The sequence below is a fragment of the Podarcis tiliguerta genome, assembly GCF_965153285.1.
Source record: "Podarcis tiliguerta genome assembly, chromosome: 9".
NCBI classification, from domain to species: domain Eukaryota; kingdom Metazoa; phylum Chordata; class Lepidosauria; order Squamata; family Lacertidae; genus Podarcis; species Podarcis tiliguerta.
This window is the reverse complement of record NC_139542.1, coordinates 14,267,363-14,284,619: the sequence shown is the minus strand read 5'-3', so window position 1 is coordinate 14,284,619 and position 17,257 is coordinate 14,267,363. Positions and strand designations below refer to the sequence as shown.

General features: G+C 46.0%; 1 protein-coding gene and 1 long non-coding RNA gene across 5 annotated transcripts in view; one reads left to right on the top strand and one right to left on the bottom strand.

The window, feature by feature from the left end:
• The window catches only part of ARHGAP24 (Rho GTPase activating protein 24), a 368,221-nt gene that overhangs the window by 207,824 nt on the left and 143,140 nt on the right, over window positions 1-17,257 (bottom strand). The window lies entirely within an intron of this gene.
• Window positions 839-16,338, top strand: LOC310657776. Of its 2 annotated transcripts, none has more exons than XR_014501925.1 (3): window positions 839-1,272; window positions 12,947-13,110; window positions 14,877-16,338. It is a non-coding gene; the product is annotated as an uncharacterized lncRNA (long non-coding RNA). The 2 variants fall into 2 exon arrangements; XR_014501926.1 differs by lacking the exon at window positions 839-1,272 and adding an exon at window positions 3,988-4,185.

Here is a 17,257-nt window from a genome sequence, read left to right as displayed (position 1 = left end):
GTGGTACAGACATTTGCAAATGAAAGCTACAGGCATACAGCAAGGGCAAAGCTCAGGCAAGCAAGCTACCAGGGTGTGTGTGTGTATGTGTGTGTGCGCGCTCAAATAAATAACATGCTTGTAGCCATCCCTAATTTCAAATCATAGCGAGCTCCACCCTCTCCACTATTAAACTTTGCCAGAGGCTCTTAACCTCCTGCTGCCTGCTGTATTTATTTACTCAGTGACAGCCATGTGCTCTGCTAGTGTCAAAGCCAAGAGGGTAACAAGATATTTTAATTAAAGTTATATTGGGGGGATTAAGATTTATCACAGCAGCTGCAGTATGCCAAATGAGAGGCTGTGCAACATGTGATGTTTCCGTGTACATGAACATGGATTTCCTCATTCACATATGCATGGAGAGGCAGGGCATGTACCCTCATTCGTTCACCCTCCTACTTCAGGAGGGACGTGAAGAATCACAACGCTAGCAAATTCACACTGACTAAACGTGGGATAACCTGCCTCATAAAGCCGACATGCTTAAGTCTAATTAATGCATGAAGGGGTTAATGCCATAGAGTAAGCTGTCCTGCCAAGCTTAGTTCACCCTGATAAAATACCTTGGTATTTTCACTACCACACTATGGGCATCTTTGTATGCATTACTTGAACCGCGTCGCAAAATTCAGAGAAGTCCACATTTCAAGGGACGGTTGTTTCAGTTCCAATCTTGTTCAGAAAGTGTGGGCGAGACAGGCATATCTTTCAATGCAAACAGAATCAAATTCCTCCCGCAGCCCAAATCTGGTGCCATTGTTTTTAAACCAACCGGTTATAGGTACCGCACGCCTTAGAAATTCTCCTTCGCTTCTTTCGGAGTGGTTCTGTCAGATCAAAGAACAGAGAGAGGGGACTCCTGTCAGTTTGAGGCAACCTCCCTCCATCCCTTCCTATCTCTCCTCGAAGGCAGCAGACTCGCCGGCTCTGTGCCAGGTTCTTCTGCCAAGGTCGAAGACAATAGCAGGCTCTGTCCTCCTGTGGAGCAGTCGTGCCAAATAGCAGCAGATGGCAGGGTCCAATACTGTAGTCATTGCACCACAGTTGCCAGGCTGAAAAGATCGACCTCCCTGGTTAATTTCCTCCCTCCAGTCTCCGCACTTAGGCTGCCAAAACCTGAGCTGAAGGGTCTGTGGCATTTTTCATAATTACCCCCAGAGAGAAGATTTTCAAGAGCAGACTCTCCCCTTGGCCACAAATGGAGTATGGGCCGGCGAGAAAGCTACTTCAGTAAGTATGTAGCACTTACAATTACAGATCATGGGAGCAGCAGACATCTGCCTAAAATCAATAGCTCCTTCCCTATTCCCAGGGAGTAAATTGTTCCTTTTAAAGGAAGAGTCGCCAGTTTCGCAGGCCCTCTGCGGTTGGTAGGGCTCCAATTACCTTTAAATGCTTCCAGCAAATGTCTCCCATTCTATGCGTTTGGTTTAAAAAGTTGCCCTCACATTTTCGTTTTCAAAGACGGCAGGTACTACTGAATTGTTAAGACTAGACAGAGACTACAAGGCAATGCAGAGTTGATTGCCGTGGGCCCCAGAGCGCACTAAAGAACATGTTGGACTGTGGCCTAAGTGCGTGTGCTGAGTTCTGAATTTATGTGTTCCTAACAACTTTCCAGATTAATCAGGACAACGACATGGCAATAAGAGAGGATGGTAACCAGCCTTGCTGCACACAAGATCAGTCTTAAATAACACCACTCTCCATTCCTCCTTTCACATCCCTTACAGATGAAACTCCTGAATCAGTTGGGACTGCAATGCTTAACTGATAAATTGATCTCTAAAAGCTTTCAACAGAAGAAAAGTTTGCCTGGATTAACTGGGTATGCACTGGCTTGGTCATGTAGACAGAATGGAAGATGGCATAATCCCCAAGGACCTGTTCAAGGGGAGCTGGCTTCAGGCACCAGGCCTGTTGGCACACCAACTCTGTGTTACAAAGATGTCTGCAGATGTGTGCTGGGCCTGGGGGTAACCCGAGCAACGCGGTCCAGGTCTGGTCCCAAATCCAAGGGTTCCGCGAGGAGTCAGTGAGGCAGGAAACCAGGCAAGGTCAGGCACAGGATCACAGGCAGGTTCTGGCAAACAGCAATGTTGCTCCTGCAACCTGGGGTGGGGTCCAGCAGCCTTTTATCTCTGTCGGGGTAACGGCCAGTCCTGATCCCCCAGTGACTCACCTCCCTGTCTCACCCGAAGGCGAGCACTCCTCCTGCGAGTACCCAGGTCTTTCCTTCTCTCAGACCTGAGTCTCTGCAGCTCGGGAGACGTCGGTGCGTTACTAGACCCAGGGGCCGCCTCAGCCTCTCCTGACCCAACTGGTAGTGGAGCAGCTGTAAGTGATGGCCCAGCTGGAGGCAACGAGGTAATCCCCACATCTGGAGCCAGGGCAGGCTCAGGCCCCTGACAAGCTGGTGCTTGTTGCAGGGGAACCTGTGCATACTGGGGCTCTTCAGAATCAGGCCCCAGACTAGGTTCAGCAGCCGCCTGAGGCAAAGGATCTGGTGCGAACTGAGACTCCTCTGGCTCCCAATCCCAGGCCATCACAAGATGCAACATGAAGATTGGCAACATTAACCCTGCCATGTGGGAATCCCTTGCAGATGACCATAGTGCCTGGATGTAGACAGGTCGTGTATCCACAGGAGTGACCAGAGGAGGAGTGACCACAGAGAGAAGAAACGCCATTGTGCATCTGCAGCAGCAGAACCAGAAGCCTTCATCTGCCCCAGTTGCAATAAAACATGTCTCTCCCGTATCGCTCTACAGCCACAGCAGGCGCTACAACCTCCCAACAGTTTGACTTCAGCCCAAAGCCGTGCTCCTCCATCGTCTCCCGAGTCAGATGGATGCCAGCAACAATGTGTGTATGCATCCATCCCTTTTTAATGCATATATATTATATCTATATAACTTTTTTAAAACGTAAGAGCGTACAAGATAGCTTTACCACATCTTTTTCAGTTGATAAGGTCTGGCATGTGCCATTGAAAGCTAAACATGTTTGGGCAGATCCAGTTGTGGCATCTTTGGGCCCATGCAAAGGTCACTTGAATGTCAACGTTACCTGTGGACTAAGCAGCGTTTTGAAAGAAAGGATCATAGTTCAGCGGTAGAGTACATGTTTCGCTTGCAGAAGGTTCTTGCTTCAATCCCTGGGATTTCTATGTATGGCTGGAAAAGACTCTGCCAATTAGTGTTGGCAATACTGAGCTAGATGAACCAGCCATCTGGCTTGCTATAAGGCACCTCCTATGTGTCAGGAGCTCGTCCTACACTCAAGTAGGACCATGGCAGAGAGACACATGCCCAACTGGCATGTTCTCTCCCTCCTGGTCTTTCATTCAGGAGCTTCAAAAGCTTTCTTCTGCCCAAACATCACAGCAACCGATGCCAACAGACATCAGCACACTTAGGGATCTGAAGAGTCTTCGCAGCTTGCATAACAGACCTCAGCAACTCAGCATTTTGGCTAATCTACTTTATTTGCATATAAACACACACGGAGCACTGCAACATGGCTCCCTCTCTCTCTCTAGCATCAGACAGCAAAGAGAGAGAACAAAGGACAATAGTTCCACTTCACGGAACACAGTGACACAAACATCCTGTCTCCATCACTTCCCACTCTGTGGAGTCAAAACATACACCATCATGTGAAAGACAACAATCCCATGACTGCAATCATGGAGCAGGAATTCTAACACTATGTTCCTAACTGTCTATGCTATGGGTCGGCAAACTAGGCAAACTAAGACCTGCGGGCCAGATCAGGTCCAATTGCCTTCAGGATCCGGCCTGCGGACGGTCCGTGGATCAGTTGGGGATTTTGTTCATTTGGGCTGGGCTGCACCATTTTTTTTTTCCTGCGCCGTTCCCCCCTCCCTCGCATACACCGCAGCAGCGCCTCCTCCCTCCCTCCTCCTGGCTTCTCCTTGCCCTGCCTAGAGGAGGAGGGAGGCTGGGCTGAGCTGGCTGAGTGCCATTTTAAGCAGCCCCTCTCCAGAGCCAGCCCTTTCATGCAGCTCATCTACCCTCCATTGCCACCCTAGTGCTCCTGTGAGCCAGAGAGTGGAGTGGATGAGCTCGTTCTGCCTACCCACGAGAAGCAGCAGCGGTGGTGGCGGCAGCCCCTGGGAAGGTAAACACAGCGGCTGGGGCTGGGGGGTGGGGAGGAGGACTACTTGCCCCCTTTGCCTCTTCTTCCAGCCCCACGGTGCTGCTTCTCTGGCCCTCCACAAGGTCTGAGGAACAGCCCGTTGTGGCATTCGTACAGAGCCCCCGGTTGTCTCACGGACTATTGACCCGTACACCACTAATCCGCTGCCACCAACCAGGTCCACCCTGGTAAAATCACTTCAGTCTCAGTCAGCTTTTCAATTCATAAAGAAGAGTGTATTTTATTTCAGACTTAAAACAAAACTATTACAGCCTTCCAAACAGTGTTCCTCTTTACTTTTTTAGTCTTATGTTCCTCTCTCTATCTCTGCTACCACCCCACACTCACAGACCAATGCCCTAACTGTCTCTCTATTACCAACTGCCTTTCCCAACCAGCCAACCCACTCAAAAACCAACCAACTACCCACCCACAACTCCCAACAAACTAACCCCCAGAACTCCTCCCAGAACTCCTTTATAGACCCACTGACTCCACCCCCCTGGGTCCTGTCTGTGCAGCCTATTTAACTATTTCCCCTCCAGCACTCTCTCATATATGGTAATGTCACACCCGTGGTTAAAAATTTTTGCCAACCCCGATCTATGCAACCTCAAGGCTGTGCAATGTTTGCCTGTCAGCACTGCCACCACAAGTATATGCTGTGTTCTTGTAAATAAGCTTGCATACTCTGCAAGAAGCATTTTTAGACATTGCAGTTTTCAAGAAATCCTAAGGACACGAGGTCTTTCCCACAGCATGCTTGTGAGGCAACGCTTAGCTCACCCTCAGATCTCACCTACATGAGATAATGTGAGGACTAAACCTTAATCCTAGGAAAGAGATGGGAATCCAGAATCTGACTGGTGAAGAAAAGACCATTCCTTGTTGCCCATAGCTGAGGTTTGGTCTTTAGTGTTTTCTGAAGGCAGGTTTGTTGAATTCCGGCTGTACCATTGGTGAGGAACCTCCAGATGTTGGGCTGGACGCAGCTCCCTATCTAGTTCACTGGCATTTCTCCAGGTTCCATGTCTTCTCCTTGGCCCCCTTTGTAATCTCCGATCAGATGAGCAGATTGCAGGGAAGGTTAATGGCGGCTGAAATATCCTAGTTTAGGACTTCAAGACTGTAGGCAACATACAGGGAAAACCAGCTGATCTGCATGCCTTTGCTCAGCAGGTAGCTGGACATTAGTAGCTCCATGCAGTGAAGAGAGCCCAGGCACAGCATCACAGATCCATTCCTTGTTGTTTAAAAAAAGGGAAAGACGGAGGAAAGAAAACAGTGTGCTTGCATATCAATGAATGACCAAGAGGTATGACTGTTAGCAGCACTCCTGCTAGCACCAGCTGCCTAATCCATAATATAATAAAAAGAATTGATGGTGACAATGACAATGACAACGTTTTCCTCTCCAAACCCATCCTATAGCAAAAAAAAGTTTCCATTTATTTCGCTAGGAGATAGGGATTAACAAATCTGTGGATTTAAATCAGGCATCCCTAACCTACGGCCCTCCAGATGCTTTGGACTACAACTCCCATGATCCCTAGCTAACAGGACCAGTGGTCAGGGATGATGGGAATTGTAGTCCAAAACATCTGGAGGGCCAAAGGTTGGGGATGGCTGATTTAAATTGTCTCAGTTTCTCATTTTTTCAGTCTTAAATTTTGGTCTCCGCATTTCAGCAGCAAATTTAATCATCATCATCAACCACATGAAAATTTTCCTGCATTTTACTATGAATTTCTCCCAATAAACACTTTTTTTTATGCACTCTTTGACTAATGCACACATTCTTGGAAGCATTTTCCAGAATATAACGCATTTTTGATGACATTTTCGCGAATCTATTTGTTTTTATGCACACTTTCCCCTAACATATGCATTTTTGTAAATATTGGTAAAATTTGGAGAATTCTGAAAGACTGCTGTGTCTTTGTTTTTGCATTGTTTTGCAATGTTTGGTAGGTTCCTCTTTAAATGTGAACTGATTCAAATCTCTTCCCCCATCCACACTCAGAGAAGACAGAAATCAGGGAATATCTTGATATGGATTTTTATTAGTCTGGCCTGCTCTTGTTGCAAAAATGAGAATTATTGTTGTGAATGCTTTTTCAGAATCCTTAACAGAATTCCCCCCCCCCCCTGCTATCCTTTCTTCTGCTTCTCTCAGATGAATACCTGCCTAGAGTATTCATGCCTTTTCTTTTCCAAAAGCAAAGCCCCAGCCACCTATTCACATGCAGAGTTTTAATCTGTGCTGCTCCCAGATGCAATCAAAAGCTTGCTCACCTCATTAGTTATACCTTATGGTCCATAGCATTGTGAAAACTTGTAGGAAGTGAGAATATGACTTCCATTCATGGTTTCAGGATGCAATCCTACCACCTACGTACCCAGTTTAACTCTACCAGTGAGCCACTCTTACAAGAGACATGGAGCTGTTACCATCTTTCTTATCTCTATTTTACCATGGCATTGTTGAATGGTCACTTTAAAATGTGAAGGTTCATTATTGTTTCACAAGTTGTGTATGTCTTTAAGGGCCAGGGCATGTAACGAGACCCAGTCTTACAGCTGTGAAACATAGCAGGTGCTGCTATGTTGTGTTGATCAAGCTGCGTCAGCAGTTGGGTACAGTATATAAGGAGCAGCACCTAGCTCTCCCATTTCCCTGGGGGATGGGTTGGTGGTTGGGTCATGTTTGTTGTTGTTATCTTTAGTGTAAAAGGAGTTTTTGTTTTTGTTATTAAAACCTTTTTAAAGTTTTTTTGAGTCCCTTGTTATGCATGGTCTCCCCAGCAAGCGCTCTGCAGCACTACTAAGCTGCAAATAGCCAACATGCATGTGGTGCAGAATCAGTGCACAGTGCATTGTCCCATCCCATTGTAGAAAGTCAATGATGTGAGGCAGAAGCAAGGCAACATTCATAAACATAACCGAAAATACATAGATATGAAGGTTCATGTGGTTCTTCAAGAAGATCAAAGATTTGGAACCCTTATGAGGAATGGTTGAAGGAGCTGAGAATGTTTTGCCTCAAAAAGAGATGATATGATGGCCATCTTCAAATATCTCAAGGGCTGTCACGTGGAAGAGGGAACAAGCCTGTTTTCTCCAGGGTATGACTTGAACCAATGGCTTCAAGTTGCAAGGAAGGAGATTCCAACTAAACATCAGGAAAAACTTTCTGACGGTAAGAGCTGTTTGACAGTAGAACAGTCTCCCTCAGGAGTTTGTGAACTCTTCTTCCTTGGAGGTTTTCAAACAGAGGTTGGATGATCATCTGTCATGGATGCTTTAGCTGAGATTCCTGCATTGCAAAGGGTTGGACTAGATGAACCTTGAGGTCTCTTCCAGCTCTAAGAGTCTATGATTCTAGGGCAGCCTTTCTCAACCTGTGGGTCCCCAGATGTTGTTGAACTACAACTCCCATCACCCCTAGCTAGCAAGGCCAGAGCTCAGGGATGATGGGAGTTGTAGTCCAACAACATCTGGGGACCCACAGGTTGAGAACCACTTTTCTAGGGTATCCTGGAAAATAGCATGGCTGGTTAGCTGGAACCCTGATCATGAGCAATGATGATGATGGCGATGATACAAATTCATAAGGGATGGGGAGGGAAATTAAATTAATTTTCCATTTAAAAGTGAGCCTACCTAATTCACACTTTCAGAAACAATATGCCAACTGAAGCACAGCTATCCTTTGAAATTCTCACTTCTCCAAACTTTGCAGTACAGATCTCCAGCCAAGCAGAGGTTCAATGGCCACATGTAATGGATGCTTTAGTTGAGATTCCTGGATTGCAGAAGGTTGGACTAGATGACGCTTGGGTTCCCTTCCAAACTCTATAATTCTACGATTCTATGATTCATGCATATCTATTTCCCAAGTTAATGCAGAAGAAGGAAGTAACAGAATTGTGAATGGACACATATGAAAGTGACATGGTTTAGAAATAGAGCCATCAGTCTGGAAGTCACAGATTCCCTTGAACTTCTGGAGGAAGAACAGCAAAAAGAATGACAGCCCATGACAGGAGGACCTGGTGGCATAATTATGGCCATTTCTGATAATGGGAAATGGAGACCGTAATACAACAAAATGTCCTATGGCCACGCAATAAGAACCTCCCTGCTCACCGTGTGAGACATCACAGGCAAAATTAGTTCAACTGAAGTAACATCAATGCCCTTGAGGTTTCCTGCTCCTGACAACTAATGAAGAGGCACTGCTGACTGTCAGGGAGTGGTGTGGGAGGCATTCATCTTTGTGGCAGAAGCAATTAAATCCACCAGGTTCTCTGAGCACGATGCGCATGGAAGGAGTTAAAGCCTCAGCCTTTGTTGACCTGCAAAAGTTGGCGACATGTGAGGATAAGCATCTATGATGTGCCCAAAATGCACAGGCACCCCTTGATAGTTCCTTGAAAGGGTGGAGCAGTAGGGACCCACATATTTGTATAATGATACTGTTGGGTCGCTGGCATCCGTCTGTCTTGAGAGACAATGGATTGTGTCTCTGGGGGTGAAGTCAAACTGCTGTATTAGAAGAAGAAGAAGAGTTTGGATTTGATATCCCACTTTATCACTACCTGAAGGAGTCTCAAAGCGGCTAACATTCTCCTTTCCCTTCCTCCCCCACAACAAACACTCTGTGAGGTGAGTGGGGCTGAGAGACTTCAAAGAAGTGTGACTGGCCCAAGATCACCCAGCAGCTGCATGTGGAGGAGCAGGGAAGCGAACCCGGTTCACCAGATTATGAGTCTACCACTCTTAACCACTACACCACACTGGGAACTCCCCAGGTACATTAATGTGCAGTGATCAGAAGTGGCTTTCTTGGTGGGGCAGAGCTCCTATACGAGCTTTGCAGCAGTCATGGCTAACTTAAATGCATTGATTTCAATAGGTCTACTCCGAGTAAGACTTAGATGCCACTCAATATATTGTGAATGCATATGCATCACATTAAATGCAGGACGCGGGTGGTGCTGTGGTCTAAACCACTGAGTCTCTTGGGCTTGCTGATTAGAAGGTCGGTGGCTCGAATCCCCACGACAGAGTGAGCTCCCATTGCTCTGTCCCAGCTCTTGCCAACCTAGCAGTTCGAAAGTACACCAGTGCAAGCAGATAAATAGGTACCACTGCGTCGGGAAGGTAAATGGCATTTCCGTGCACTCTGGCACTTGTCATGGTGTTCTGTTGCGCCAGAAGCGGTTTAGTCATGCTGGCCACATGACCTGGAAAGCTGTCTGTGGACAAATGCTGGCTTCCTCGGCTTGAAAGCGAGATGAGTGCCGCAACCCCATAGTCACCTTTGACTGGACTTAACCTCCCAGGGGTCCTTTACCTTTACCTATATATCACATGCTGCTATTTTGAAGGTGGGTTTTTTCTGAACAGTAGGGGAGACTGTTGGTTTTATGAAATAAGACCTCCATCATGAGCCAATTGCTTTGCTTGGATATGTCGAAACTCTCTGAGGAGGATTTTAGTTTAAAAACTAACAGACCATCACATCTGACATGGTAATTACTCATTAAACCCTTTGTGCCAAAACCCGCCCCATTTCCCCCTTTCTCACATTTTGAGCTCAGCAGAAATGAAGAGAGTTTGTGTCTTGAGAAATGATGTCTGGAAAGCCTCTCAAAAAATAATTCAGCACATCGTACCCATATTCCGCAGGCCAGATTGCAGCATTTTGCATATCCTGCAATTAACCATCATTTTAGAAACATATGTCTTCTCAATCACATAACCTTCTGCTCTGATACTATCCTGGCATCCAGTTCCTAAACACATTGGATGCAACCCAGACAAAGTTAGGCTTGCTTACTGTAAGTCTCCCTGAAATGATACGAATGGATCTTGCAGTCAAATCTCAGGCATGTCTCCTCATGGGGGGAAAAGCCCAATAACTTCAGTGGGGCTAACTCCAAAGTATGTGCATATATAGGACTGAAAACTTAAATTGCAAACTGGGATTTTTAACATCCCGCTGGTTCAAATGGGACCTACATATTCATCACCTTCACTGGACTGAGTTAATTACGAAGCGGGACTGGGGAAACTGAAGCCTTCCAGATGTTGCCACAACTGCAACTGAAGCCTTCCAGATGTTGCCACCCTATTGGCCATGCCGACCGGGGCTTCATTGTGGTCACAGAGCATGGGTGAGGAACCTGTGGCCCTCCAGATGTTGTTGGACCCCATCAGGCCCAGAGAGCACAGCCACTGGTCAGGGATGATAGGAGCTGATGTCCATCAACATCTAGGAAGGCCCCAGTTTATCCTCACCTGTCACAGGTTGCCATGCAGAAGACATTTCGATATCTACAGCTTGTGAAACGAAGCCTGCATTAATTTGTTAAGGCTCCTTGGCTTAACATTTTAACTAAACCATCAAGGCGCCGTCATGACACCAACAGCAAACTGCTTCTGCTTCGTGTTACAACTGTGCTGCAACTAGAAAAGGCCCCAGGTGTTCCACCATTTTTACAGATTACTCAGAGAATATACACAAGCGAAAACATCCCGCCGGTTTCCTTTCCCCTCCGTCCCCCCCCCCCCCAGATTAGAGCCTCAAGAAGCTCGCCGATTCTTCCCAGTGAAATTGAAATTTCAAAAGTGAATGCGGCGTCTTGGGAGAGAGACGTTGCTAGGATGAGGAAATGAAAACACGCCGCACCAGTGGGAACAACACAATTTGATATCAGTCTGTGACTACAAGAGCCAGAGCAGTAGAAAGATTAAGAAGAAAAACACTATCTCAAGCCCACCTGGCAATCGCTTGCGAGAGCTCTCGGGAGCCGGGTGGTGTCAAATGTTTTTTAAAGTGTGCTAACCCCCCTCCCCACTCTCTTCTATCCATCCTGCCTAATGAAAAAAGCATTTTGATAGATCTCACAATGCTTTGAATTGCTCGTTTTTACAGCGGAGGTGATTTAGCAGCAGGCTGTGGAGGTTGGAAGCAAGCCATGGGAGGGAGCCTGTGCCATTTTTATTCCTTCGCTATGGAACTTTCCAAGTAGCCCAGGGAAAGTAATGAATACTGATCTGATGATAAGCGAGTTCTCTTCTTTAGGAGGAAAGTGACTCCACTCAGCAAGACCTATCAAGCCTGAAAGAGCTAAGGGTGCAGCTACTTGGGGAAAGGCTGTGGCTCAGTGCTAGAACATCCTCTTTGCTTGCAGAAGGTCCCAGAATCAATCCCATGGCCTATGGGTGGTTCGCCAACTACAGCCCCTTTTGCACAAATATTACTTGTCCACAGTACTTCATGTTCTGCTAACTTCCCGGCTTGGATTACTGCAGTGCTACATGGGGCTTCCCTTGAAGAGGGTCTCAGCTGGTCCAAAAGGCAGCAGGGTTTCCATTCAGAATGCACAGAACTCCCATCCTAAAACATTGGCTTGCTGTTCACTCCCAGGCCCAATTCAAGGTGCTCACATTAGTGTTTAAAGCCTTAAGCAACTTAGGCCCCAAACATATGCAAGAATAAGAGAAGAAGAAGAAGAGTTTGGATTTGATATCCCGCCTTTCACTCCCTTTAAGGAGTCTCAAAGCGGCTAACAATCTCCTTTCCCTTCCTCCCCCACAACAAACACTCTGTAAGGGGAGTGGGGCTGAGAGACTTCAACGAAGTGTGACTGGCCCAAGGTCACCCAGCAGCTGCATGTGGAGGAGCAGAGACGCGAACCCGGTTCCTCAGATTACAAGACTACCGCTCTTAACCACTCCTTCCCTGCAGACCATCCTGGGTGTTAAGATCAGCAGAGCAGGCCCTAAGAAGACGTTCTTCTCCGTGGATGTTGTGGAATTCCCTCTCCAGGGAGGTGCATTTGGCTTCTTCACTATACAGTGGTACCTTGGTTCTCGAACCTAATCCGTTCTGGGAGTCCGTTTGACTCCCAAAACCATTCGGGGGGGGGGAGGCGTGGCTTCCAAATGGCTGCAGGAGCTTCCTGCACTCAAGCAGAAGCCACATCGGACGTTCAGCTTCCGAAAAACGTTTGCAAACAAGAATTCTGGGTTTGCGACATTCAGGAGCCAACCCATTCGAATACCAAGGTGCCACTGTAGAGCATTTGGCAAATGCTGAAGATTCATCTCTTTATCCTGGCCTTTGACACCTGAGATGTGTGTTTGCAAAACCCGCCCTATTCCTGCAGTGGTACTCTGGTTTAACTGTTTTTAAAATTTCCATTTTAATTTTTCGTAACCAGCCCTAGGACCTGCCAGGGAAGGGCGGGCAAAAAAATTTAATCATCATCATCTTCCCTAGCATTTCTCTGCAGGGCTGGGAAAGGCTTCTGCCTGAAGCCCCGGACAGCCACTGGCAGTCAGTGTAGACAATACTGAACTGCATAGACCAGTAATCAGGCAATCCTGTGCAAACTTAAACTGCATTCCTACATTAAGACGCATTGAACACAGTGCAACATAAATAGATTTGCACTGTCAAACTAAAAAGTCATACTTTTTTTTTTACAATACACTACTGATAAATCAAGAAGTCAATTTTTGAAAGTGTTTTGAATATGTTGAAATCCAAATAAATTTGTATTATGTAAACCACCTAGAAAGTTAATATATTTTATTAGATGAGGTGGGGAAAGGACACAAGTTTTCTTTTTTAATCTAACTGGCTATTTAAAAATGTAAATACAATTGTACATACATAGTTAATTGCACAGAATGGCCATCAACGTATTTCTCTCTTTTGTATCCCCAGACACAGAATTCAAATATCACGCCACAATCCTACTCCCCCTCGCATTTTCAGAATAATTTACATGCATTGCCAACAAAGAAGCAAGAATGAGGGGGAAATGTTTTTGAAGCTGCCTACAGATTTAACATACAGATGCCAGATTGTCCCCAGTTGCCTTTGGAATGGTAAGGGAAACCTCAACCTTTGTTGTATGCACAGTGAAGAATTATCAGGCTAAGAAAAACAGCTTCCGGTGCTCTGTCGCCGCAGTAAAATACACTCAGTTTGAGTTCTGCATTTTTGTAAAATAAAGCAATGGTACGATTCAGTCCTGTGTGAGCACTTACAACTAAGACCCCCACCACTGCAACTAGGATTTTGGTTTTCCCCTCATTTTGAGCTGGAGAGACATATAACAAATTACTTCCGAATGTGCCCCCCCTCCCCACTTCCATAAGTGGTTTGACAAGGGTGGTTTCCCCCAGAACTGGTGCAATATGTCAGCAAGGCAGACACAGAGATCACTGAGAAATGGTGATTTCCTCAGGATTCCTCACACCAGGAGTTGCTGCATTAGCAGAAGCAGCAACAACAACAAACTGAAGGGTGAGGGAGAAATTCCTCCCTCCTTTGTGGTGTTACGGCCACTGGGAAAGTAAGTGGTTGCCTGGGGTGGGTGGAAGGAGTTAACAACAACAACAACAACAACAACAACGACAAAAAAATAAATTTATTTATATTCCGCCCTTCCCGGTTCAAAAACCGGGCTCAGGGCGGCTAACAACAAATTTAAAACGCTTAATTATAAAAGCAGCATAAAATACAGTATAAAAACATGAATAACAATAAAATTCAAAAATCAAAAATCTACTTAGGGGAAATAAACATTAGATAATCCCCAGGGCTAGCTGGCTGAATTGGTCCTACTTGGGCCAGTGAGGAGGCCAGGGGAGAATTAGCTGTGGGGTCTCAGAGTGGGTAATCTTCATAAAAGGGGAGGGGGAGGGAAGAGAAGGGAAATAAAAGATCAGGCTGAGTTCAAATTAAAGGCCAGGTGGAATAGCCCTGTCTTACAGGTCCAACGGAAGGAGGTTAAATCCTGTAGGGCCCTAGTCTCACGGGACAGAGCATTCCACCAGGTCGGAGCCCTGGTGGAGGATAGTCTGACTTCCTTAGGGCTCAGGACCTCTAAACTATGGTTATTCATGGACCTTAAGGTCCTCTGCAGGGCACACCAGGAGAGGCGGTCCTGTAGATACGAGGGCCCTAAGCCACAAAGGGCTTTAAAGGTCAAGACCAGCACATTGAACCTGACCCTATACTCCACCGGGAGCCAGTGCAACTGGTAAAGCACTAGGTGAATATGCTCCCATAGCAGGGACCCAGTGAGGAGCCTCGCTGCAGCATTCTGCACCTGCTGGAGTTTGTGGGACAGTTTCAAGGGCAACCCCGTGTAGAGCGAATTACAGTAGTCAAGCCTGGAGGTGACTGTCGCATGGATCACTGTGGCCAGGTCGGGGCGGGAAAGGTAAGGGACCAACTGAGAAGAGAAGAGTCCAGTCCTTCTCTAGCTTAAGTTAAATTTGTCTTGACTCAAGGGTTGTTGTTGTTGTTGTTGTTTAAGAGAAATGGGCACCATTGCATTCAGCATCACATTGACCCAGCAAGCCAAGAAGGGGGAGACCTTTGGAAACAGAGCGTGAAAAATCAAAACACAATGAAGGCTGGTCCATTTGGGGGGGTGGGGCAGTACCCCACCAAACCCAGTCTGCCTACACTTGCTTGCCTTCTTGCTTTTAACCAATCCCTGGCTGCCAGCTTCGTCCTCTTCCTTAATCTCAGTGTCATAGAACTCAGCAAGGGGTGGTGGCAAAAGTAGACTTAATTGGCTCTGCCTCTCATTGGCTCTGCCTCCACCTAATGGTTAGTTCCTTGTCTTCTGCCCTTCTAGCTCCAATGGGCACCAGCCATCTCTGAACACCTACACTGCCACCGTTCAAGATGCTTGCAAGGTAGAAATGAAGCTAGATGCCGCAAGGATCGATGGGTGTCTTTGTATACATAGAATAAAGGCACTGATCATAAAATCGAAAGGGACTTCAAAGATCATCTTATCCTGTCCTGGCTGATGCAGGGAAATCTGTTGTATAGAACAGTATTTGTTGTAGGTTTCTTATTGGTGAAACATAAAAGCAATGGAAGAAGATGGGCAATGTTATTGTTGGAAGGATAACACTGCAAGATGTCCATCCAGATTCGAGCACAAAAATCTGGGAAGCAATAATCTTCTGCTACTTCCCAGTGCTACTGTTAGCAACAAATTGCTGGCCTGGATGGGTCATGGAGAAACATTCTCTTGTTACTACACCATTGGGATCAATAGGGGGCTTGCAAACAATATACCATACACAGGGGTAGTGAGAGAATGCCCATCTTTGCATTAATTTGATTTGTGCTTCCATCAGTGGCTCCCAAAGTAGGCAAGGATGCTATGAATCAGTGATTTTTTGTGGCGCCAGATGTAAGTGTCCCCAAGCAAGCAGCAAGCAGAGGGCAACTGGATGCACAAACTTCTTTGACAATATAGCCAACTGCACATGTGATACGCAACCATTATCCAGAACTGCATTGTGAAAATCATGGTTAAGTGTTCTGAACTTTTCAGAGCACAGAAAGACGGAAACAGAAGAGATACCTTCTGTGTATGGCTAACAGAATAAAGGGTATTCCTGAATCAGACCGTGGCTGAATATTTGGCTATCTGTTTTCAAACCTCTAAACGCAGACTTACTCTGAAATGTTTTCATCTACATTTCCCGAGCTAAGAGTAGTTGGGCAATTATGCCTGCTTTCAGAGATTTAGGAAGATTGGCCCATTTGCTTTCCTGTCAAATTGGCAGTAAAAGAAAAAAGGAAGTAAATCTGGACAGAGGTTTGGGACGTTATGTGATGCATGTTGTTTTCTGCGTCAGCAGTTCCTGCATACAAAATGCTGCCGATACTCAGAACTGTATAAGAAGCCATGCTACATGCATGCTAGGCAAAAGCCGAGCATTCAGGCTAGCCGCGTGAGTACTTTATATTTGTCAATAGTACCTGAAATCAGCTCAGCTGCTGTAGCTACACAAAGCAAAAAACCCAGATTTATTTATGGCCTAGAGGCCCGAGGGGTTTTGCACAAACAGAAATGGGTTGATGCTGATTGATGCACCAACCTGAGACTGCAAAACATGACGAAGTGTGCGAGAGCGATGGTGCAACGACTGAAAGTGCATTTTTAATTCTGGGCAAAAGGATTGGAGCCTCTGTGAGATGGAAGCTTAACAAAGGCAGCATTCCACAGGCAGTTCTTTTTAATCATGAAAGGTATGGAAATTATTGCTCTTAAGTGTGAAGATTAGATTCTCTCTAAGTGGATCTCAAGCTTTATTCAAACATTTACGCTACTCTTAAGATAGACAAAGAGTTACATGGTGAGCTCTTTGGGCTGAATCGAAGAACCAATGCAGCGGCTGAGTCAGTACAGAAGGTTTGCAAGAGCCAGGGGTGCTGTACACCCAACTTCTATCAAGTTTTATGCAGAGCTCTGCATAGCTGTCAAGCGTCCCTTATTTGGCGGGATAGTCCCTTATCCCAGCGCCATGTCCCGCTGCTGTCTCTTATTGATGAGGCTTCGTTTGGCTGCTGGCTGGGCTTTCTGCCTTTGGCTCAGAAGGGCTCAGAAGTCGAACATACCTGTGCCCGGAAAATCCCTTATTTTGGCTGCTGATCCCTTATTTCTGAGGCTGCTGGTCCCTTATTTTCAAATCTGTAAGTTGACAGCTATGGAGCTCTGTACAAATGGCCTCTTGATGTTCCTTACACTGTTTATGGGTAGAGAAAATGGGAGGGCAATTTCCCTGCATTTCTCCAGTCGCCGCTTTGCTGCAACTGCGATGGCAACCTGGCTATCCTTTCTGTATTCTGCCAGAGTTTCCCAGACATCATGCCAGCACATTTTGGGAAGGAAATGGTGGCCATCTGGAGGAGAATATTTGGGGGAAAGTGTGCAAAGTGGCATTTATATATTTATTTTAGGGGAGTGAGAGAAAAAGAAAAATCACAGAAAAATTGTGAGAAATTTCAACTCAGTCTAAAAACAACATGAAAAACATACCAATGTGCAATGTTATCAAACACTGAACTGGGGTTGCCAGAAAATAAAATAAAATGCTAATAGAATAAAATCCCAAACATGTTTCAACCAATGTTGCATTACGTTATCCTTTTTTAATATATTTTCTGGATTGGACTGAAAGTTCAGCAACAAGCAATGCACTTTTAACCCTGATG